This window comes from Dermacentor andersoni, chromosome 5, assembly GCF_023375885.2.
Source record: "Dermacentor andersoni chromosome 5, qqDerAnde1_hic_scaffold, whole genome shotgun sequence".
NCBI lineage: Eukaryota > Metazoa > Arthropoda > Arachnida > Ixodida > Ixodidae > Dermacentor > Dermacentor andersoni.
In genome coordinates, this window is record NC_092818.1 from 125,503,347 (window position 1) to 125,527,984 (window position 24,638).

The window sequence follows — 24,638 nt, forward strand, 5'->3', positions numbered from 1 at the left end:
AAGCGCCTAATTGGAACCGGCACCGTACGTTGACACCAAGCGCAATTCCAGAAAGATACACAAATTTTTAAACAGACGCGTAAATTGTTGCTGTCACCCAGTGTTGTATAGAACTAACGCGGCCCATCAGGTTCGTCTCGACACACTGCGGCAGGTGTTAGAAAAGTACGACATGGTATTATTGGAGGAGTTTGTGAAGAGGAACGAAAGAAATATACAAGGAAGGGATGTTAACCAGAATAGCACCTGGTTGGCTACACTGCGCATGGGGAAGGAGAAAGGGGAATGAAAATACGACAGAGAGAGAGAGAGAGAGGAGGGGAAACGTTGAATGTGTGCACGTGCTCGTAGTCGTAAGGAGTTTCTCCGGCGAGAGAGAGAGGGGGAGGAGAAGGGCATAATTCCCTACGGAGACCTAGTTTCCTCAGGAGCCCACACACAGCCAGCAACGACGAGGACGGCGACAACAGCAACACAGCGAGTTCGCGTTTTTTTTCGCAGCTGCGTTTGTCACTCCGTCGCGCAGCGCTCGAGCCGACTGCTGGTGGCACGCCGAGTGCGACAGTAGTGACACACGGTGGAGAACGCACGCGGCTGCACTTTTCCGAAAGGTTTGTGCACCTAAACCACACTCGGCGTACTCCGCCGTCCCGCGGGAGCTCCGCGCGATTAAGTTACGAAGGCACGAAGGAACGACTTTTTGTTTTTTTTTTCTTAAGACGGACTCAGGGTTCTGCCGTGTACAGCCGCCCAGCCGCTGAAATGCTGGGAAGCTCCGACGTACTCTAGCTCAGATTGGAGGCTGCGGAGTCTGAATTTTTAAAAACGTTACCATCTTTCTTTCCTTTCTTTCTTCATTTGGGGGGAGAGGGGGTGGGAGTGGGGAGGATGAGGAACAGCGTTTAACAACAACGCGCTGGGAGCAGCGAAATGAAAAAAAAAAGGAAGGATGGAAGTAATCCATTTTTTTTGCGAAGGCGCTTCTCACCAATATCGAAGGCCCTTTCTATGTCGCGGGCATGGCGACTGCCTTGCTGTGCACTAAAGAAGAGCTGTGAAGGCTGCCATGAATTACAAAGCAGAGCCTCGCACCCATCCTTTTTTCTTTTCCGCTTTGCAGTGAATAATTAAAATATTATTCAGTGCTTCGAGGAGTAAGCGAGAGAGCATTTTTCTATGTTGGAGACTGTCTGGACCTGACAATCAGTTCGCGCGCGCGTCAGCTTAAAAATTAACGCACTGAGACTCCCTTTCCCAATTTCCTGTGCTCGGGAATCCACGGCGTTGCGATTTTGGGCTCTGAAATGTCGAGACGCGAAGCTGACTGTTCTGACGTGTTCAGTCACCAAAGGTTCTGGCACGTGTGACACGGCGCTGTTGATATTGGTGCAAAATGTAATTGTGGTGCTGGTGCGCTTCAACTCTCATGAAATGAGAGGATTAAACTGAAGTTTGCAAGAACATTCCAGTAAAATAATGTATCTCAATATTAAGGTATTAATTTCGTTACTATATTAATTTTTTTTACATATCGCAAAGGAACCGCATTGTAAGCACGGTGCTACCTTAATTAAAGCTGTCGAGCTGTTCTGCAGTCAAATTTTCTTACCCACATTTCTTGTGCAAACGGTGTAGAAGGAACACTAAAATAAAGTTTACATTTGCAAATCTTTATTCGTGTTCCGCGCTTCTGTTTTTTTTTTCGCATGCTTGAGGCAAGATACGCAAAGCAAGAGAAGCAATAACCTATACACAGCCCAACGGAGCAGCATCATTGTAGTAATGTTTGAGGAGAAACAAAGAGAGAATACAGATTCGCTCCAGTTACTAGTAGCTCTTCGGTGGCGTGCGAAGGTTGGAATATCGCGACACATTTACAATTGAAAGTCTGGTCACGTCTGGCAACCACGTTCCGCGGCGTTGAACAATCACACGAGCAGTTCTATTGAGCGTGAAGTCCTGTATGCCTTAGTTAAATTAGGGCGCTAGAGACGGATGATTACGGCAATACTTACACGAAAAGTTTCTGGCCATAAAATACGGCTGTTTTTTTTTTTCTCTCTATCCGAAATAGCGCTTTCCTAATCGTTCACTTGAGGCAGCAAATACATGCAAAACAAATTTACGGGTATGTCAGATGAAAAGCGAAATTGAAACTGGAATAGACGCAAAATGACACAATCGTACGAAATAAAAAAAAAAAAATGCGGCTCACACTTACAACAATAGCAGGATTTGCAATATCGCAATACATAGTCATGCGCATCTCTAATTCAAAACGTAAATGGAACGTATAGTTACGCGCATAGCAACGCGTAAGTAAAAAAAATGAAGATCAATTAAAAAAGACAATTACTACTAAAGCTTCCTCCAACAAAGGTGTGCCACCCGGTGTGCAGGGGTTGTGCCATTTTATAATTTTTGCTATCTGTATTCATTGTACAGCTGAAATTGTGTCCTGCAGCTGGCACAGTGCGAGGGCCATAACTATTTCGATTGTTCTTCAGAATAATGATTACTGACGTCCAATGTCGCTTACTGATGATTATGCTACACAACTCACCCCCTCCTTCTCCCACACGTAATGCATCGCTAGGTGCATTAAGTATTCATAAATGCCATGACGATGAGCGGAGTGAAAGAAGGAAGTACGCTAGACGCGTAATTTCATAGCCATCTATATATCGCGCTAATGCCAAGATAAATTGCTGCAAGAACACAGGCCGATGGATTTTCCTTCCTTGAGCGCGGGTGCTTCGAAGAGGTGTAGCGCGGCAAGGTATAGCACTTTAATTCGATTACGTATAGTGGCCATCACTACAAAATTACAGCTTTTCTTCTACAAAATGAAATAATCGGTCCGCACTCCCATTATTATTATTTTTTTTCCAATAGAAGCATGTAGCGCGTAGCAAGAATCTAATAGGATGAGGAAAACAGAGTTTCAAAACGCGTGCTTCTGTAACCGTGACTCGAGCAACGGTTCTCACTCAGACCTTCGTTTTTAACGCGTTGCGGCAATGCTGTTGCACAAGTAGTTCTGAAACTTTAGAGTACTGTAGTTTCGAAAACGCACTTGAGAAGCTAATAAATAACGGAAGGAACAAACACCATGATCATCAGCTTCTGCATTTGGCTGCATGTATATAGTGTTCAAAACAAAAAATAATAATAGTATATAGATAACCAAAAAAGCCGTAATAGAGTCAAGAGGGTGAAAAACACAAAAACAACAAGAGAAAGGTCCAGCAGGAACCGCTCTGCTGCGCGATTTCTCACACGTCACAAAAAGAAAAAAGAAAGAAAGAGAAAGTTTTGTAATGTCAGCGGCATAAAAAAAGTCCGAAGAAAGAGGACATTTTGCAGCTGATGCTATTGCTCGCTGGTCACCCCTGCATCTCGCAAATGGCTGCTTAGCAGTGCTGCATCGGCCCAGAATTATTCGCTTATTGGCCTGTATATATAACCGGTGTACCCTCACTACAGCACATCGACCTCGGCGTCGCTGATAGGGTGAACCGACCACGAGGCGACATTGAGCCCCCATCCTCCAGGTCCTCTTCAGAGTACATTCAGCTGCCTGCGCGCGTGCGTGCATTTTGGGTGCGCGCGTGTAAAAGCGTCGAACCAGTCGTGGCGCGGCGTTTCCTCATTCGTCGATCGCAGTGTCTACGAACCCGCGCAGCATACCTCCATCGCCTCGATCGGTGCTGCTACCGTGAGCGAACACCCGGCACACCTCGCTGTCACCTCTCGACTCCCGCAGGTTGTATGCATATTGCATGAGCGCGCCCTTGAGAGCGAGCACCCACAACGTGGCCTAATGCATGCTGATCGCTGCGGCACCTGTATGCACGCGTGCACTTCCATCGTCGTCGTACATCTATACTTTTCTTTTTCGCTCGTGTGACTTTTGCGTCTTTAGTTCTTGCGCTCAAAGTCGCTGTTTCTTTTCTTTTTTTATAGACGACAGTACGCGGTAGTTGGCCCCTCCGTGCAGATCAGGATGTTCAGACCTCCCGCGGTAGTGTTGCTCGGTCTTCTTTACTTGATTCTCTTTCTTTGGTGTCGTACTTAGGGGTCCTCCTTCATATGCAATGCGATGCTACCTTGTTTAGGAGCAGGCTCTTACAGCCGCTGTATTTATTTATTTCGTGGCAGCCGTTCTTGTTTCGAAGACGAGCAGAACAAGACGCTACAAGCGTGGAGCTGCTCGCAGCGTGCAGAGGTATGGTTTGTGTTGGTTAAGTTAAACATTGCTCTAGCTGGTTCGCGTTACATAGCAGCATTCTCATTTTTTACGGACGAAAGCGCAGTATTGGTTCTACGAAGCTACGTTAGATCCGTGGACGGCCATTCTAAGTCCCCACTTGTAACTATAGGCTCGTGGCTGACTTTAGGCAACGTTCCGGCTTTTGACAGAAATATTTCGTTCATTCTTTCTTTCTTTTTTACAAAGTCTTTGAGAAGGTATCAAGAAGGAGTATGACAGGAAATTTTTTGGATGCATTCCGCGAGCACTAAACACAGAGAAAAAGAAAATGCCAGACGCTTTCCTTTTCATTTTGATTCCTCCCAAACCTATCTCATTTACATTGTTGTAACTTATGCACGATAATTCCGCCTTTTGGGTGACGGCTATGCTAAGAATACTAGAACTTGAAACAGTGAACTTTTTGTATGTGCTTGTTATTCGTGTATAGCTCAGATATGTTGCATTGATTACTGCGTGCAAGACAGATTGCTTCATTGTCAACAAACGCTTTAGCAATGACACTTTGCCAAGGCAAAGGACCAAACGTTTGCTTTGGACGCCTCCACGACAGCGGTGGTTTCTCTGTGCAGTCTGCTTAGGCCGCTCATCATTTTGCACTACACAGCCTCACAAGCTGCTCCCTATGTTTCTTTTTAAATTATTTTGTCCGCGTTTTAGCGCCGTGCTTGTATGTAAATGAAGCCGTTATTAATGGTGCTTTCAATATTTATAACTCGCGTAAAACCCGAGGCTGTCTTAAGCCACGTCATCATCATCATTAGCATTAAGATATTAATAAACATATTTATTATAATAATCATCATCACTGATTTAAAGCTTCACGCTCCTTTCGCGGTAAATCACGAGAGGCGGTGCGAGATTAAAGAAAAGAAAATACACCGGAACATGGTTTCATGAACACGTAAAGCAACTTGAAAAATAAATTATGGGGTTTTACATGCCACGAACGAGATCTGATTATGAGGCAGGCCGCAGCGGAGGACTCCGGAAATTTGGACCACCTGTTTTTTTTTTTAACGTGCGCCTAAATCTAAGTACCACGGATGTTTTCGCATTTCGCCCGCATCGGAGTGCTGCCGCCGTGGCAGGGATTCGATCCCGCGACCTCATGCTTAGCAGCCCAAAACCATAGCCATTAAGCAACCACGGTGGGTTGTAAAGCAACTATAGACATTTCATAATACACATACCAACACAAGTAGAGTAACGGTGCATGCTAGTTTCCCACATGAGATATCAATAGTTGCTTGACCTTCAGGAGCTTACATTCGTTAGCAATTTGATTTACTAGCTTTTCCCATTGTTCTATTGTTCAATCGATAATGCTCAATATGATTGTTTGAAGCTGTTGGACGAATCATGGAAACGCTACGCATTTTGAACGTTGAAAAGGCGATATACGATGTGCGGGTAGTGCAGATACTCAACCAAAAGCTTTTTAAGGGATCCCTACGCCAGACTCTACGTGTACAATACCTGAAGTTGTTAATACTAGCGTTAACGATCCTGCACGTTTCAGAAAATTTGTAGTACTTTCGCCTTGCATCACTTACGCTCTCTTTGCCAGCAAGGCATGCTATTTCGGCACCACAAGTGTTTCCATCGGCACCACAAGTGTTTCCCGAACGACCGGGCCAACGCTTTGCTACTTCTCAAGAACAGCGCGTTTTATGCAGGCGTCTCAAGTTATAGGAGCATAAGATGAAGCTAAATAAAGCAAACAACTTGCAAAGTAGCCATTTATGTATATATAAAAAAATAATCTCAACGTCTCTTTCTCTATGCTTTTCTTCTTTTCTTTTCTCTCTTCCTTCTTTTCTTCTCTAGAAACAGCTACTTAATGTTTCGATAGCGTTTTTTTTTTCTTGAATAACAAAACGCGCAAGGAATTCGCCAACCTACGACATCACCGTTATTATCTATGTTGTCTGTCCCGCTTTTTGACACTCGAAATGGTGAAAACAAGCTAAATAAACGAAGCAAGGAAACGATAAATTTGGGCGTCTCTATATATGTCCTTAATGTGTGGAGCTCTCATGCATGATTTGCAATAGTAAATCAGGAATTCAAGAGAAGCGAAAGAGAGAGACCCAGTGAAAAAAGCGCCAGCGTAATTTATTTTAGCGGAATGTCTTCGTCTCTTCTGGTTCTTTTTACTCCTCCGCTTTGCCGTCAAGCTCGTGAATGGAGGTCGTGACTTATTTGCAGCTACGCCGGCTCGACCTTGCGTCGAATGACCCCGGGGCATCATTACGGAGGAATGCGTTTACTACAGAACCATCATTATAGTTACATATGCGCATATACTGTGGGACCCGGGCATTCATTACAAGCGCTAGAAAATTCAAGCAGGCACTGTCACTATAATGTAACAGGCGCGGATAAATGCAAAAGCAAAACTTGCTTGCAGAAATAGCCGACATTTTTTTTAATCAGGAGACACGGTGAGGCGTTTGCGAGGCGTTTCTGTATAAAATATTCTGCGGCTACGAAGAGCCCAGGGTTAAGCAACATGCTTTAGCGCACTGTGAGAAGGCGTTCGCGTCTCTTCTTGATCGTGTATTTTTCTAAACAATAAATTAGTTTAGCAATATCTCGTTACATCAAAACGCAACGCCATGTGCAGTCGCACGGTTGAATATTCATGAATGACGCGTTGTTCGCCATACACATATGTTAAAGCATGTCACTTGGACTTCCAAGTACCCATGATAGTTAGGGAACAATTTTCCGCCGAGAAAGCGATGTTAATTATTTGTTAGCTAAGTAATAGGGGAAAAACATGGAAGGCGCGGAAAAACCAATCAGTTATGCGCGATCGATGACGACATGTTAAATCATTTTAGCCTTTAGCGAAAGAGGTTATAAAAGCCACTCGTTATTGCGAATTCACACATCTCAGCCGCACGCCTGTGCACATTAATTGTCGGACTTTTCGCATTTTCTCCCCTGTGCTGTTTATGGCCCCTCAACCTTTGTTCTATGTCCCACATGGAGCCCATATAACCCCGTTTATTTTATTCTTTTCCTTCCTATCTTCCTCTCGTAACGTGAACAGGAATTATGCGAGTGCGAAGGATAAAAGGCACCTCGGTATGTAGCCAGCAAGAGCTGTCTTCGTCTAATTAATGTTTCTATTAGAACACTTGTCTACGTCACGGCAAGGCGAAGTCAAGCAGCTTCAACAAGACGAATAGAAGCCCTCTCGTGAAGACAATGACACAGAAGCGAAGCGTCCTCACTCTTGCTCGCATATATTTCCTGCGTATGTCACCGTAGCCCAAGCACCACTTTGCCTATGCAGCGCCTCCTTTATGGCCTATACCTTTTGTCTCGCGGCGCAAGCGTCATGCTAACGAAAAAGTTACACACAATGCTTAAGCTAGCACTAATCCCGTCATTTATATATTGTGTATCATTATGTACGAAGGGTAGCACGTAAATAGGTGCCGTACGATGACAGTGTCGAGCTGTGCGACCCTCGTTCAATTCGCAATCAACGCTGCGCGGGTTTTACCTCTTGTAAATGTCCTTTGTCGTTTTCTTGCTTTCTTTCCCCTTACCCATTCCCAGAGTGTATAGGGTAGGAACCCAAAAGCAACCTGATTAACCTCCCTTTCTGTTCGCTTCACTCTCTCTTTCTTCGGAAGCAGGAATGCAACATGTCGTTCTTGCATATATCTTGCTCCAACCGTGAAGTTAGTCGTTTATGGAGTTCTTCGGTGAGTTCGACCAAACCAGTACGGTAGCAAACACGAAAAAAGTTGGTCGTAGCTTTGGTATTTATTATGCCATTTTTCCAGAGCGGAGACGCTTCTTAGGGTATTTTTCGCACTGCAAGTTATTTTCCTCCGGCCGCTTTTCGAGCATCCCAGAAGCAGATGCACACGATATCTCGCAATATTGCTGCACTCCTTTGTAACCGGACTCGGATGGACTGCGCGAACCTCGCAATTCCCAGCGTATCCTATATGCTGCGCTGAGTTTCATGTCTGAATACATTGATTTAAGCCCGCGAAACTTAACGCACAAGCTATAGCATTTCTGATGTACTTCAGCAAACCAACTACTAATCATTTTTTTATTTACTAATTATGTTATTACTCTAATTCCATTTCACTCTTGTTGTTTTTCTTACTACAGATACACTCTTCATGGCCAGAAATAAATGTGGGCTAGTTGTTCTAACTTTCCTTGATTTGGGTATACGTTCGGGCATTGCGTGGTTAAGCTGTCTCAGAAAAAGGATGTGGCAATGGGATCGTGACGCTTTATCGGATTACGAGTTCTTATAGATAGTTAAGTTGTGCACACGCACAATTTTGAGGCCATGGTAAGAGTGATCACCGTTAAAGAGAAGTACGGGGTACTGCGTGGTAAAATCATGATCGGATTACGAGGTACACCGTATAGTGGGGAACTCCGGAATAATTTTGACTCCTTGAGGTTCTTTAACGCACTCCTAAATGTAAGTGCACAAGCAGTACATTTCTCCCCCAGAGAAAATGCTACCTTCGCAACGAAGATCGAACCCGGGACCTCGAGCTCAGCAGCGCATCGCAACAGCCACTGGACTACCGCGGCAGGTACCGCCGTTTTGACGCTTGTGCTGCCTTAACATACGGCTATGTGCCGCCTCGCCTTCGCGTATCCTACATGTCGCCTTCCCCACATGGCATACGATCTGCCCGAGAACTGGCCCACAGCGACCATCAAAAGCAATAACAGACAAGAAAGCTTACGAAAAATGAAGACAAAATAAAAGCGCGGGCTGTCTATTCTGAGCAGCCGGTTCTTGCTCCTGCTTGCAGAGGACAACAGCAGAAGAAGCGAAGCCGAGATAGCGGGCAGCCTCCCCCCTTTGACTCCCCCCTTCGGCGACCGGGCGTTCGCCGGAGGGACAAGTCCCTGGGCCGGGCTTCTTCTGGTTTGTCCCGGAGGGCCTAACAAGCTCTCCCACGTGCGCCGCCGGCATCTTCGCGAGGGCAGCCCTTCAGAAATCAATGAAGCTGCGCTGCCGCCCGCCTTGTGTGAACCGACTCGCACGGCCTCCGACGCTGCCACAGCCGTTTGTAGTGAGTTATTGACCTTTTTCTATTCCCGCTTAGCGCTTACGGTGCCCCATGCTTATTGCGCTGGACAAAGAAATCCGCGCGGAGCTGGCTCCGCATAAGGCATCTGCAGGGCGCTCTGCAAATTCCGCCGTTTTATCGGAGGAGTGCGATCACCGGTCAGAGGCCTCCGATTCGGTTGGGCGGCAGGCGCGTTTCTAAAAGGCGACGTCGTGAGCGAAGGGCGCCGTTTCAGCGTCTCGGTGTGTGTGTGTGTGTGTGTGTGTGTGTTGTAAGATCAGAGGGATAAGGGCACGGCCGGTTGAAGTAACGGATTCAGTAGTTGGCGTTGTTGTCTGCGGGACAACGGCATTCGTTCCTCTAGTGGAAACGCATGGAGAAGCTTCAAGGATAACCCTGAGGGTTGCTTTTTAATTTTATCTTTTATTATGTTTTTTTTTTTTTTTGCTGTGATGCAACTCATACAAGCAAAGAGTTTAAGTGCAATGAGTTTGTTCATATGCACCGCGAGTTTGCGAAATGACTTGTTATACATATATCTTCTTTGGCTTGGTTGTGTTATCAGCCTGAGTGTAAAGCAGTCTCAGATTTTCTTCATTGTGTGTGTGCACAAATCTTCCAGACCACAATCCCATTTTCTGATATTCCTGGCCTTTTATTTCTAACACTATATAATATAACATTAGTGATTAGCTTGCGCTACATTACTGCGAGGAAAGATAATGAGCTGCAAATAACGCACTGATTCGGGAGGCCAGGCACTTGCACGTGGTATCTGTCATCGTACGTGTACCAATTTGCAATGTACGCAATCTGAAGCATCGCGATCGACAAGAGGAGAGGGGGAGCCCACTTAGCGCTGTTTAAACAGTTCGCTGAAAGAACGCGGTGTAAGCCGTGACGCCTTAACGATTGCGAGCTGGAGAGTTTCGCTAGCGGTCGACATTATACACGAAGAGCTAAGTGACGTGACAGGGGTTGATATTAAACGGCCTGTCACGATATGCGGCCCAGGCAGCGTAGAAAGAAAGGTCAGCATAAGAGGGTACTCGAGAGAGAAAGGCATGTGGCAATTTCTATTCCGATTCTTTTTCTAAGACCAGCACTTCTGTCTCCGTGGAGCCGTGTATGTATCGCTGGCTCCGCCGCCACTCGTATAGCGAGGTCTGTACGAGATTGCCTCGAAATGGACCGGAACCTCGATCTCTTTACTTTTGCTTCACCGCGAGCACGCGGGGTCAAGTGCGGAGATGAAACGTAGCAAAGGCAACTGGGGTCTCTTTTGATCTGGCAGTGTGTTCGCAGAACTGCTTGTACGATTTGCCAGATGTATCGTAATCTTGCCTTCCTTCGACTTTCTTAAGAGTTCAAATAAGAGCTGAAAGAAGAAAGCACGAAAGAAGAGAAACGTGATCGTCGTAACCGTCTTAAAGAAACAGAAGAAAAAAAAAGGTCATAGAACATTATCCAACGTAACAAGACTTTTGCGTGAGGCCTTCTTTCTTTTCACTTAATCTATGAATAAGTTTGGCGTCAGAACACAGGACAAGTGATGCGTAGTGGTTCACCCAGTACTAATTATACTGTCAGCTGTCCTGGATAATTCAGATCCACGGAGTGATGACTCAATCGGTTAAGCCCTGACGGACTTCTCTGCAATAGTGGCTGCTCGTTCACGAGGCATCCTAACAGTATCCACAATTGGAACGACCCGCTCCCTGCCAAAATAAAATAAAGAACGGGAGAACAGAAATGGAACTAAAACGTTGTTCATTTCGTGCTAGCTTTCCCAAGCATTTCATCATTGACGCTTTCACGAGCGCGTGCATTGCCCCGTGGTTCAGCATTGACGAGGAAGTTCGTGCTATTGTCGAACGTGGGTGATGATGCGCATCGAACCACGCACGTTGTAGACCTATGTTTGGGTTGTAAAAACGCGCTGTGTTTCAACTCTCTGGCTATGTGTTGAAACCTGAGCCGTATAAAGTAAAACTCATCGTCATCATCATCAGCCTGGTTACGCCCACTCCAGGGCAAAGGCCTCTCCCATACTTCTCCAACTACACTGGTCATGTACTAATTGTGGCCATGTTGTCCCTACAAACTTCTTTATCTCATCCACCCACCTAACTTTCTGCCACCTCCTGCTACGCTTCCCTTCCCTTGGAATCCAGTCCGTAACCCTTAATGGCCATCGGTTATCTTCCCTCCTCATTACATGTCCTGCCCATGCCCATTTTTTTTTCTTGATTTCAACTAAGATGTCATTAACTCGCGTTTGTTCCCTCACCCAATCTGCTCTTTTCTTATCCCTTAGCGTTACACCTATCATTCGTCTTTCCATAGCTCGTTGCGTCGTCCTCAATTTAAGTAGAACCCTTTTCGTAAGCCTCCAGGTCTCTGCCCCGTACGTGAGTACTGGTAATACACAGCTGTTCTACACTTTCCTCTTGAGGGATAATGGCAACCTGCTGTTCATGATCTGAGAATGCCTGCCAAATGCACCCCAGCCCATTCTTATTCTTCTGATTATTTCAGTCTCATGATCCGGTTCCGCGGTCACTACCTGTCCTAAGTAGATGTATTCCCTTACCACTTCCAGTGCCTCGCCACCTATCGTAAACTGCTAAACTGTTAAAGATTACTTTAGTTTTCTGCAGATAAATTTTTAGACCCATCCTTCTGCTTTGCCTCTCCAGGTCAGTGAGTATGCATTGCAGTTGGTCCCTTGAGTTACTAAGCAAGGCAATATCATCAGCGAATCGCAAGTTACTATGGTATGCTCCATTAACTCTTATCCCCAATTCTTCCCAATCCAGGTCTCTGAATACATCCTGTAAACACGCTGTGAATAGCATTGGAGAGATCGTATCTCTCTGGCTGACGCCTATCTTTCATGGGATTTTATTGCTTTCTTTATGGAGGACTACGGTGGCTGTGGAGCCGCTATAGATATCTGGCAGTATTTTTACATACGACTCGTCTACACCCTGAATCCGTAATGCCTCCATGACTGCTAAGGTTTCGACAGAATCAAACGCTTTCTCGTAATCAATGAAAGCTATATATAAGGGTTGGTTATATTTCGCAAATTTCTCTATCACCTGATTGATAGTGTGAATATGGTCTATTGTTGAGTAGCCTTTACGGAATCCTGCCTGGTCCTTTGCTTGACAGAAGTCTAAGATGTTCCTGATTCTATTTGCGATTACCTTAGTAAATAGTTTGTGGGCAACTGACAGTAAGCTGATCGGTCTATAATTTTTCAAGTCTTTGGCGTCCCCTTTCTCATGGATTAGGATTATGTTACCGTTCTTCAAAGATTCCGGTACGTTCGAGGTCATGAGGCATTCTGTATATAGGGCGGCCAATCTTTCTAGGACAGTGTTCCCACCATCCTTCAACAAATCTGCTGTTACCTGATCCTCCCCAGCTGCCTTCCCCCTTTGCATAGCTCCCAAGGCTTTCTTTACTTCTTCCGGTGTTACCTGTGAGATTTCGAATTCCTCTAGACTATTCTCTCTTCCATTATCGTCGTGGGTGCCACTGGTACTGTATAAATCTCTATAGAACTCCTCAGCCACTTGAACTATCTCATCCATATTAGTAATGATATTGCCGGCTTTGTCTCTTAACGCGTACATCTGATTCTTGCCTATTACTAGTTTCTTCTTCACTGCTTTTAGGCTTGCTCCATTCCTGAGAGTATGTTTAATTCTATCCATATTATACTTCCTTGTGTCAGCTGTCTTAAGCTTGTTGATTAACTTTGAAAGTTCGGCCAGTTCTATTCTAGCTGTAGGGTTAGAGGCTTTCATACATTGGCGTTTCTTGATCAGATCTTTCGTCTCCTGCGATAGCTTACAGGCATCTGTCTAACGGAGTTACCACCGACTTCTATTGCACATTCCTTAATGATGCCCATAAGAATGTCGTTCATATCTTCAACACTAAGGTCCTCCTCCTGAGTTAAGGCCGAGTACCTGTTCTGTAGCTTGTAACGTAAAACTGTTCCAACTTAATTTCTATTCCAATCTCCTGGCGTCAAATTTACGTAACCACCGCCGCAAGCTAGAATAAGGGAGTGACCCGCACCGTTGTTTGAACTGCCCAATCAAACGTTCTTCTCGTTTATAGGAGGCTTCTTTCGTTACCTTTCAAAGCAAAATACCGTTGCCAAACTCAATAAATTTTTCTTATTTAATTGGCTGACAAGAGGAGAGGAGCGCGCAGAAGTGGGGACGGCCCCGGTGAGTTCGACCTAGCGTAGTGAAAGTAGGTAAACGGATAAGGAGGGTGGTGTCGGTGTCTGCGATTGGTCCACTTCCCCTTGCTTAGCTCGCGGTGGCTGGTTGAAAATCGCAGTGTGCAACGGGGATTTAAAGATGCCGCTGAACCAGACCCGAAGCGAAGAAGAGTTGGGAAAGCGATGCTGTATATACGTGTCGAAAAGATGTTCTGCTTTTGTTTCGTTTTGTTATGGAGGCGTCAATGTAACCATTGTTTTGCTTGTGCATTTAGCCTAAATTTCGCTCGCGGCACCTTTACCGTTCGAGTGTTCAGTGAAGTAGCCTAAGACAAAAAAAGTTACGAGTGGCTTCGAAAATGCGTCGACGTGAGCGTTGGGTGCCTATGCGGGATTACTATGCTTGCATGAAGCGGCGTGCGCAGTATTTATACGGCGAGAATGTGTCGATGTATGTTTACGAATGTCCGTAATGTACGCCGTGTAGGTGAAAAACACGATTAAAGTAGCAGTTAAATAGGAGCTTCCCGCGTTTCCTGTTCTTCCGCACACACGCTTTTAATTCAGTCTCCGTCGCGCTTCAAAAGCGACACTGTCACTTGTCTGGAGTATCGTGTGTACAGAGCTTATATTCCGCACACGGATGGCACCTTAATATTTGCACCGACAGCGATTGGAGCTGTGGAAGTAATCAGCTCTATGGATTCCACGCGGGGATTTTTCGTCAGCGGTATTTGCGTCCGTGAAACTGTGCGTGTTTGGAGCGTTTCGCCGTTGTTGCCTCGATTTATAATCTCGAGCACCCTGTGGGTCAAATCCCACTGTTTATGAATATCACTGCGCGTCGCGCGTAAATGCCGCAGGGTGCCTGCTCGGCACGCGCATGTCTCGCTGGACCGAGAACGGCTCGCTTCGCGCTATGTAATTACCGCTGCAGATCGCCCATATAGGTGCGGGTGTTCAACAACGTACTACATACGCGTGTGTACAAAGCGGACAAAGGACATTCTAACACGAACTCATGTACACAGACACGACAAATTCACAGAAGTTTCGCAAAAGCTGGAAGTTTATTTTCTCCCGCAGAAAACGGCTTATCCGACGACGAAATTTTTGCCATACACGCGAACACGCCTTCCATGTCACGCGTAATGCTGTAATTTAACGGTTCCAGTTAACCTCTGAAACATATCTTCCCAGATAGGCATCAGGACGACACGTGCAGATTGTGCCAGGAAGGACCAGCAACACTCAAACACATGCTGTGGGAGTGCAATGTAGTTATAGGAAGGATGGCAGTTGCTCCGGAGACCCTGTCGTCGAGGTGGGCCGCCGCCCTGCGCAGCTCAGACCTCGGAATCAAGACGTGGGCAGTCGAGCAAGCCCGTGAATCAGCGTTGAGGCAGGGCCTTGACTTTCCCCCGTGGGAGACCTGAGCCCGGGTTTCGTTAAACCTTGCCGGACGTACAAGAAAATTGTATCCATCCATCCAGCTAAAAGGTTTCACGTTGGCGTTTGGTTTGTCCAGGATAGTAGCATTGCTGCTATGGAAATCGGGGTGGTAAGATATGCTCAATTTGTCTCGGACACCCAGTCCAGGAACACGAGCGGCTTAGCAGAAAACGGCTATACACGCGAACACGCCTTCCATGTCAAGCGTAATGCTCTAATTTAGCGGTTCCAGTTAACGTTTGAAACGTATCTTCCCAGATAAGCATCAGGACGACACGCGCAGATTGTGCCAGGATTCCACTAGATATAGTAACTAGATAGTAAGGCCCGAACTTACGACATAGTGTACAATGTATGCATTCTTCCGTAGAATTTCGTTGACTTCAGTGTGGTTTGCAAAGCCAGAAACTAAATACAGTCCTTCATGGCAAAGTGCGCTGCCTGTAGCACACGGGGACGCGGACACACCCAACACGCGTAAAGGTATAAACCGACGAGCTTATCGCGGGGACAAAAGAAAACTGCAGGTGCATAGGGGCGCCAGAAAAGAAAAAAAAAAAACACTCCAAATGATCATCATGAGCGACTCCGAATGTTTAAGCCTTATAAACCTTCGCGTTCGTCCATGCGGGTGCCGCCGTACGAGTCAACGCGTGAAGAAGGATTGACAGAACTTTCACGAGGCGGCGATGGCGTCAGCGAAGCCGGGCGGGCGAGGGCTGGCGCTGACCACATCAGCGATGCCGGCGATGTTTCCTGCTGCGCGAGCCCGCGCCCTGGAAAGTTGATGCGGCCCTGTTTATCGCAGGCTTTCCCCCGCTTCTTCGCGATCCCTTCACACACTTGTCTTTCATGCCTTCTCGCTTGCCTCACTCTCTCTTTCCTTCTCCTAAAGGACGAGGAAAGGAACGGGCCGTCGGCGCTTGATGAGGATCGCGGAAAAGAGGCTACTTTTTGTTTTCCTATCTGTATCTCACTTCTTCTTTCCTTCTGTTGATTATTTCTACTCTACGTCGCAGGTTAGTAGTCCGACTATCGTGGAGCTCTCGTTCCGTTGAAAGAAAGAGAGAAATAAGTAAGGAAAGAAGGGAATGAAGCTATAAAACACTCAGAGATTACCGAAGAGAAACAGAAATAGAACGGAGAGAGCTCCGATTGCGTATGAGATGGGCGCCTGAGCACTTTCTCGGCGTGGGCTCGGGTTCCCACTTCTTGACCGGTGCACCCTTACACCCACACCGATTTGAGTCGCACTCGCGTCAGGGCGTCACCGAATGCTCTCTCCGCGGGTAACGCACTCAGGGCGCAACCTCCCCCACGCTTCCCGAGCGCCATTGCCACTTGGTTTCGGAACATTGCGCGATTGCTGCGGGCCTCGTGGTTCTTACGTTTCTTTATTTCGTTCCTATGCCCTTTGTCTATCCCCCCGATTATCTCGAAGCTCCACGTCCGCGTCTACAGGATTGTTTGATCGGGACGACACGGACACTTTGCCAAGCGAAGACCTGTCTTCTAGCATTGTGATGCACCTTCGAGTGGAGACTAATGCGAGCATCGTGTGCGCAGATACCAGCTTCTATTTTCATCGCTGCTAACGTCGAAAAGATGTCCTAAGCGCCGAACGCCAAAGGCAATACCACATTCTAGCGCCAGCACTTTCCGTTGCCGCATTGACCGGCAGCTCATTTGTTCGGCCGTCGTATACTATATCCCAGGGTGGTCATTTTATTCGTTTCAGTGTCGGCGGAAACGTCTGCGAGCACTTTATTGTGGGCTCCTGCATTTCGGGTGTCTCGGACTAAGTATCTGCCGTTAAACTTTTGATTATGCATATTAACAAGTTATGAGGTTTATTCTCCTGAAACTGACACTGTTGTTTACGAGGGAGGCCATAGTGAAGGGGCTCCCGATTACTTTTTTTCCACCTGGGGTGGTTTCAAGTACAATCAAGGTACGTCACACGAGCGTTTCTGCATTCCTTGCTCATCGAATCGCTGCATGACAGCATAATGCCGGAGTTACAGAACCAACGGGTCGGGTTAAATACCTTGTCACTAAACTCCCGGATTGGGTCATTTACCTACGTCACGTTCGACGGAAGGAGGGAAGAACTTGTCATACGAAATTCAGCGTATCACTGTGAAACGAAAAGATAAATGTCAAACTCTGGAGTTAAAAGACCATGATGTTAAAGTACCTCGGAAAGTGGTGCCTGCATCTCGACGGGTGGACGCATTGCTTTTGTGTGTGCGTGTGTGTGAGAGACAGAGGTAGAGGAAGGGTCCTGGTACATTTAGTGCCAGGTGTCGTCATGTTGCAATCCCGAGAAGGTATTCGCAAAGAATGTCGCCGCAATGTAGATCACCGTAAAACGCGTCGTTGAGTTGTGTGATGACAACACGGAAATTTTCTTTTTCGGAAATGGAAGTGACCTGCACTTACCGGTACAGAGCGAGAGGAACGATTGGAGTACAGCGCTATAGCAGCCAAACTTGCGTACTAGCTAGATGCATGGAGCTCTTTATAGCTTAGCAACTCCATCACCGTATGTCGCCTCTTGCTGAAACTGTAGCTTAGATTCCACACAGCCAATAATAATTTATTAAACCGTTATAAAGGCCGACACGCCTCCGTAAGCGGGGCGCCGTTAAATGCCGTCTGAAGAGATGGAATTGGTGACGACGCGATTCGTCATTCTCAGCGGCCACGCATACCAACCGCTTTCGTGTACTTCGAGATGCTGATTGGCAGCGCAACCGCCAGACCTCTGACACATCACGCTGTCTACGTCAGGACTTCGTGGCTTCGCAATGGGGGCGCAATCACGATTTTCACAGCTCGTGCTTCCCGTGCAGGCTCTCGCCTCATAACATAGCTTCTATATATGGCAGCGTGAATCGGCTACAGGGAGGTAAGCAAAGCACTGTATGAGTACATATATTTCATCACTTACACGCTATTTACTTTCAGATGGAATATGCACTGGAGAATCGCCACTGATTCCCCAAGCCCATGAGTGATATTGTGACTTTGTTTACAAACTCATTGTGGTGCGACTTTCCTATTCCTTTTATATTTATATGTCCATGTGTGTATGTAGGGCTGTGTGCTGTGGATTTCTGGTCCTTTGACGTTGTCTCTGTTCATTTCTTTACTACATATTTATATTTTTTTTAAATTGTAGTGTCTACCATGCGAAGAGGAGTAGCCGTCACCATTATACGGCGACTACATATTTTTCGTTGATTTTCATTTCAATAAAAAGAATTACTCACGGGGTTGGCAGTCAGGGCGAACGATTACATTGCCACCTTAGCAAACCGGATGCTCCTCTGGTTGACCTCCCTGGCTTTCCTATTCTTGTTTTCTCTCCCTCCCTCTTGAGCGAACCTCTCCTTCCTGAAGAACAGGTATGCGTTGTGCCCCTTTCGGTGGCACTTGCCAGCCCGCTCCTTGCTTTATATTTCCCTCTTTGAATTGTATATATGTTTTTAAATAATAATAATAATAATAATAATAATAATAACAATAATAATAATAATAATGTTTATTGCAATCTGATATGCAAAACAACACAAGCAGGCCTGTCCAAGCCTCAGTTGGCTTGTAGGACCGCGCCTATGAAGATGATACACATGGCGAAAAAAAAATACATAAATTTATGAGACATTTAAAAATAAAGAAATAAAATTAATGACAAAAATATGGAAGAGAACAAGATCATATTTAGTTATTCTACTTGAAACAATGGAAATTGACGAAGTAAATATTATGATGCAAAAATGTTCTGGAGGTTAAATTCACCATAGCTCTTTTAATAATTCTTTCAGTATGCTTTTCGATGTCGCATGAAGATTTCATCGGGTAACTCGTTTAAGATGTCCGGCACACGCGCACGGCGTCTGGCCGCACCGTACCTTGTGACTGAACAAGGAACTACATAGCGGGCGTGTTTTCCGAGTTCTCTTGTGGCGGCATCTTTTTGTTTGAATGCGGGATTCCAAAAAAGAATGCGTGACGACTACTGTTTCGATAAGCGAACATTGAAAATTCGGTAGACCAAATTCACGGAAGATATTTGGAGCTGTTACTAATGGGGAACGGTAGGCAACATTTTCTAAAATATTTTTTTTTATTATTCTGTCTGCCCTGCATCTCCAACGATCCGAACAGAAGCCGAAGATTGTACTGCCGTATGTCAACACGCTGTAAGCCAGTGCATGTACAATAATCATTTTTTACAGACAAGGGTGCAAAACTTTCGATATTAAACAAAAGCCAAGCGACAGACCTCACTTTAGTCATGTTGTTTAGAATAAGTGATGTTGCCACGTTAAGCTACTATCGAAATATATTTCGAGATACTTCAGACAATCCACGTATGGAATAGGCGCACATTTACAAGAAACACAGTTTGACTCATGTAAGTAGAGAGGCATGTTAATTACAGTAGTCTTGAACGGAGAGCGAAGACAAACAAGTTGTGTTTTTAGGAATTATCAACAATTCCATTATTAGTGAACCAAGGCATTGCATCGTACACGTCATTTTGCAAAATTTCAGTGGACATTTTGTAAGAAAGAGGTTTTGCCAGTAACAAAGTGTCGACAGCATACTGGAACACGGAACATTTTGAAATTGCCAAAGCGAAGTCATTAACGAAGATGTTAAACAACAATAGCGATGAAATGAACCTTGTGGGGAACTCCAGCTTTCAGCGACAGCTTAGAACTAAAAACGCCGTTAGCATCCGTAGTGACCAATTGAAATCTGTTGCTCAAGTAATTTTCGAAAATGTTGTAAAAAGGCTCACGAAATTCCCAAAATACAGTTTATTCAACAAGATTTGATGATTCAGGGTGTCAAACGCTTTCGCTACATCTAAGAAAAGCGCGCACGTGAAAAGATTCTGATCGAATGCCGAGAACAGTTAATCTGAAAATTCCTCAAGCAGTACCACAGTACCACACCCTGAAATAAGGCCAAAATATTGATCAGTCAGGATAGAAAGTTTGTTAAGAAAAGAAGACGTAGTGTGGAAAAGAAATTTTTCTAAGACCTGAGCAATAACCGGCAATATAGAAATTTGCAGATGGTTTTCAATATTATCTTTATTCCCTGACTTGTGTAGTTGTAATACAACTGCAGCTTTTAGGCATTCCGGAATTTCGTCACCTTCCAAAACACCATCCAGTATATGCAGGATAATATCTGATAGAGTATTTAAATACCTTCTGATGGTGGTGTAAAGATATTCCATCATATCCAGTGGGCTTGTTAAGAAGGAAACTGAAAATAATTTCTCCTAGATCACCCCTCGCAATTCTCGAAAGGAAAGATAATAATAATAATAATAATAATAATAATAATAATAATAAAGATAATAATAATAATAATTACCTTCAATAAATCACTGTCACGTCTACCTTTCATGCTTGCGTTACCAAAGAAATTTTGTTTATTAAACGGAATTGGCTGTTGCCGTCACTGAAATATAATTTCCAGAACACTCTGTGATGCGTATGGTTTAGACTTCGACTGGAGAACGCCGGACTGAAGGGAAAAGAGAAGTGTGACTCTACAGAACATTAGTTTCTATTGTGGTATATTTCATGGCGGAGATATTGGTTTCTCGGTTGTTCACGAAATTGCAGATGGGCACTGACACCTTCGTCGTAGCTAAACCGAAGGGGGTCAGACTCTAACAAAAGGCGCCTCATGGCGCAATGTTCTTAAGTTGATGCCAATTTTCTTTACTTTATCTATCGGGCGTTCTGCAAGTTCTTGCTGCAGGCATCGGTGACAGCGAATTCCAAGTTCGTGCGGTAAAACTTGGCTTCCACTGATTCACTTCACGTGGGCCCCTTACATGCGCCAGCTACGCTTCACAATGCACTGATTCTGCCGCTCCACCTCGGCTGAGTAGTTTCCTTCGCGTATTTCTTTCCACTGGCGGCACATTTAATCATCCCTAAAAGCATTTACTAGTTGTTCTCGAAAGGCAAGATGGGTGTGTTGCTTGGCTTTCAATCGCTGCTCAGAACAAACTTTTAAGGAAACGTTACCTGGCTTCAAGCAAACTTCCAAGGGATAACTTCGTTTTCCTTGGGGTTTTCATCAGTATTATAGGAAATCGAACACAGCTTCGGTGCGGTCAGTAAAGTGCTTCGCGCTGATTTTTATTGCACTGTCGCTTCGCAGATTGCGGGAGCGCTTCAAAGTGTTTTTTATCATGTCGGGCTAGTTGGGGCAACCTTGTGCAGCGCATCCTACTTCAAGTGTTCTTGCTTGCTTGCTGCTCTACAGATACTAAATCACAAATTGACGGTGTCACAGAGATTGTTGAAGCTACTCAGGCACTATTGATTGATTTCTTACCATCTGTTTCTTGTTTTCTTCAATTTGCCATTGACAAATTTTGGTCCTGTCACCTGTCAACATTTTTTGCTGTCCTTTACTTACTAGCGCTATTTACCGCATCGTATACCTTCAATAACGAACTGCCTCAACTGTAGTCACGAATCCGGCCTTCGATGATAGCTGTTCTGAATCCTGCCTCATACAATGGTAAATTTTATGAAATCGAATCCTCACAATATATTACCTTCTCTAAAATATTGTTCCATAGTGCCGTCGTGGAGAGAGAGAGAGAGAGAGAGAGAAGTCATGAGAGAAAGGCCGGGAGGTTAACCAGACGGAGCCCGGTAGGCTACCCTGCACTGACGATGCGGGAAAGGGGATTGAAAGAGGAGAAGAAAGAAAAAATGTCCCACAATACGTAATGAAATGATTCCATGGCGAACAATCGCACATGGTCGTGGGAGGTGTTCACCACCTGGGACTTCGCAAGCAACGCGTACATTACGACGAAAAAAAAATGCAGGCAAGCAAATGCAGGCCTGCGTTGTTCATTTCAAGAATTCCATGGCCATAGAGATGGCAACCAGAACCGACTTGCTCTCATGCAGTGGCTGTATTCTCCATGGAGTGCGTTAAGGGGTACTTTCACGTGACGTGACGCCTATCGTGACGCCTCACTGAAGCGAAGGGCACCTTTTATGATCAGCGTAGCCAATCAAGGTGCATGAAACTGATAGCCTAGAACGACATCAATTCGGAATATGTACCAATTTGCTGCGCTTGTGTTGCGTGCTATCCACAGCTTTGAAGCATCAAGAGCGACCAAGGAACCCTAGAATGCTTACTTTGCGAAAAATCTATTGACATTTACCTGTAATATGTCTTTCTATAGCATTTTCTACTGTCCACAGGTAGTACATGTTGTTTTTGTAGGCGGTGTAAGCCAATATAATTACGTTTATGTCTGTTAGGCTGGAAGCTGTGTTTATTCAATATGAAGAACCATGACCTTGATTTTCCAGCTTAATATCGCATGTATAGAATACCTGTGGGCTACGTATATACCAAAACAAAATACCTACACAGAAGCACAGTTGTCCAAACAGTGTGCGTGGGTTGCGTGCAGTTTGTTTCCCTCTGCGTCTTCGTTCATCTCTTCTTCCCCTCGATCCCTTAGTCCCCAGCGTAGATCTACAGGCTAGGACACCTTACCTTGGTCGACACTTAAATAATGAAACCTTGGTCGGCCTTGCTTTTAAGTAAGTTGTTTCTATTTGTCCTTCTAAAATGAGATAACGAGGGCGAGCAGCAAATTTCATTTCGCCTGTGTGGTCTGTAAACTTTTGAAAACGGGCGCGCTGCTAAGTCTAAGCTCCTCTCTCTTTCCCTGAGAAAAGCTCGTTCCCTATTCTTCTATCGCGTCAGCCTGGTGTCGCCTCCGCTTTTGTGCCACGTGCGCCCCGCGGCCGCGTCTCGGTCGTCGCTCTCTCAAAGGCGTCCTGCTGTCGTGTGACAACGACGACGCCCCACACGTCGTGGCGGCCATTAGAGACGGCCAATTGAGACAAATTTGAATCGCGCGTGCCTCCCGGCGAAGCGGCATGCGCGGACGCACGCGATGTGGGGAAGGTGTCGTACATCATCGTCGCGCGCTCTCCCCGCCCCGGCGGTTTCCTCGAGGCGCTCGAAGCTCTTCGCCCCCCGCCAAGGTGTCCCTTTTCTCGCTGCCAAAATTACGGAGCGATAAAAAGCAAAAAGTGAGGTTGCGCTGTGAAAGCAGCGCCTAGGAGGCGCGGTGATTTGTACGTGTTTGTGCGTGCTTGTATAAGGGAAAGAAAATGGGGAGGGAGAATCTTGAGGTAACACAAGAGGAGGACCATTAAACGGTCGCAGCCTTTGATGAGGGATGTGAGAGCGCGGCCTCATTAGCATAGACAAAGTGGCGGCACGCACGCCTCAGGCTGTGTGCGCAGCAACGGGGTTGTCGCCGTTACCCCTCGTTTCAGCTTTGCCTTTGTTTATTTTGTGTCGTCTTCGGGTAGGGAGCCGAACGACAGCAGTGCGCAAGGTCATAGCTTGAAAGGGACACAAGATGGGGGTGGAAAGCGTCTGCACTCCACGTGCGTTGAGCTTGTCTACGCCTTTGCGCGGATATTCAATAGTGCCAGGAAACCACTTATTTGAAAAGTCGAGCTTCTCTTTGCGAATCTCCCCGGGTTTCATTACCGTGGGAGCTGCGGCCTGGCTGTTATCTTGCCGAATAGGCCAACCCATCACAGCAGAGCACTTGCGCCGCGCGAGCCGCTGGGTTCCTTGTACCATCGTCAGACGGCGCTCGCCTCCGCGCATCCGCGGCGCCGGCCGTACGGGGAAAAGGAAAGCAAGAGAACCAGAAAGCCCGCCTTCATGCATCTGCAGCTGTACGGTAATGAGGAGCGTGTTGCGGATATAATCGATGCCAATTGCTCTACGTACGCATGCGCATGCTGCCTCTGAAACCATGATGCGTTCAAGGCGTGCGTCGTATTTGCTATATAATATCAGGAACTCTGCTTAACAAAAGGCTCGGTATAATCTGTGTGCGCCCACGCTTGTATTTGTGCGTGTGCGTGCGTGCGTGCGTGCGTGCGTGTACTCGTGCTTCGACTCTTTATGCGCTTACACAAAGCTTCGCTATATATAGATTCTACTCGCTGGATCTGCTGCAATTATTTCTTCTTCATGACTATGTAAATTCCTTTGTGATGCATGATAAACTGTGAGAACTCAACGCAAACAACTTTTCATATACGAGCCAAGGCAAACAGATGCTTTTTGGAAGCATTTGGTCGTGGTGTTGGTAGAGTAGTTGGAGGGCTGGGCCTTAAAATGCAGAACGAGTGGAAACAGCGCGAGAAACGAGAACGGTGATAAGGAAGACACCATACCAGCCCTAACCAAGAATTGTTTTTTGTTTATTTTGTGGCGCAACCGTCGACCAGTCGGTTCACCTTATACTAGCCCAAAGTCGCGTCCCTTTGCAGTTTTAACCCGGAATCACTCTGCTTGAACGCTTCTTGCATAAACACAGATGAGAGTCATCAGGGGTCAAGCAGACAGGTGCCAGAACGGAAAGCTACCTGGAGGTGCGACACAACTTTTCCATAGCTCTGGAAACAGCAGGTATTTCATACACGTATGGCAGCGCCAGAGCGCCGATTGTACAGGAGACCAATGTGTTACGCCAATGAAG

At 45.9% G+C, this 24,638-nt stretch overlaps 2 protein-coding genes across 4 annotated transcripts in view; one reads left to right on the forward strand and one right to left on the reverse strand.

Annotated features, from left to right (window-relative positions):
• Positions 1-24,638, forward strand: part of LOC126531105 (beta-mannosidase-like) — a 308,119-nt gene that overhangs the window by 55,008 nt on the left and 228,473 nt on the right. The window contains exon 2 of one of the 3 annotated variants that reach the window (XM_072288276.1): positions 9,088-9,351. The exons of the other annotated variants lie outside the window; for them this stretch is intronic. The gene's annotated coding sequence lies outside the window, so the exon portion shown is untranslated. The remainder of the gene's footprint in view (positions 1-9,087; positions 9,352-24,638) is intronic. 3 annotated transcript variants of the gene reach the window in all.
• Positions 1-24,638, reverse strand: part of LOC126531108 (uncharacterized) — a 179,616-nt gene that overhangs the window by 54,974 nt on the left and 100,004 nt on the right. The window lies entirely within an intron of this gene.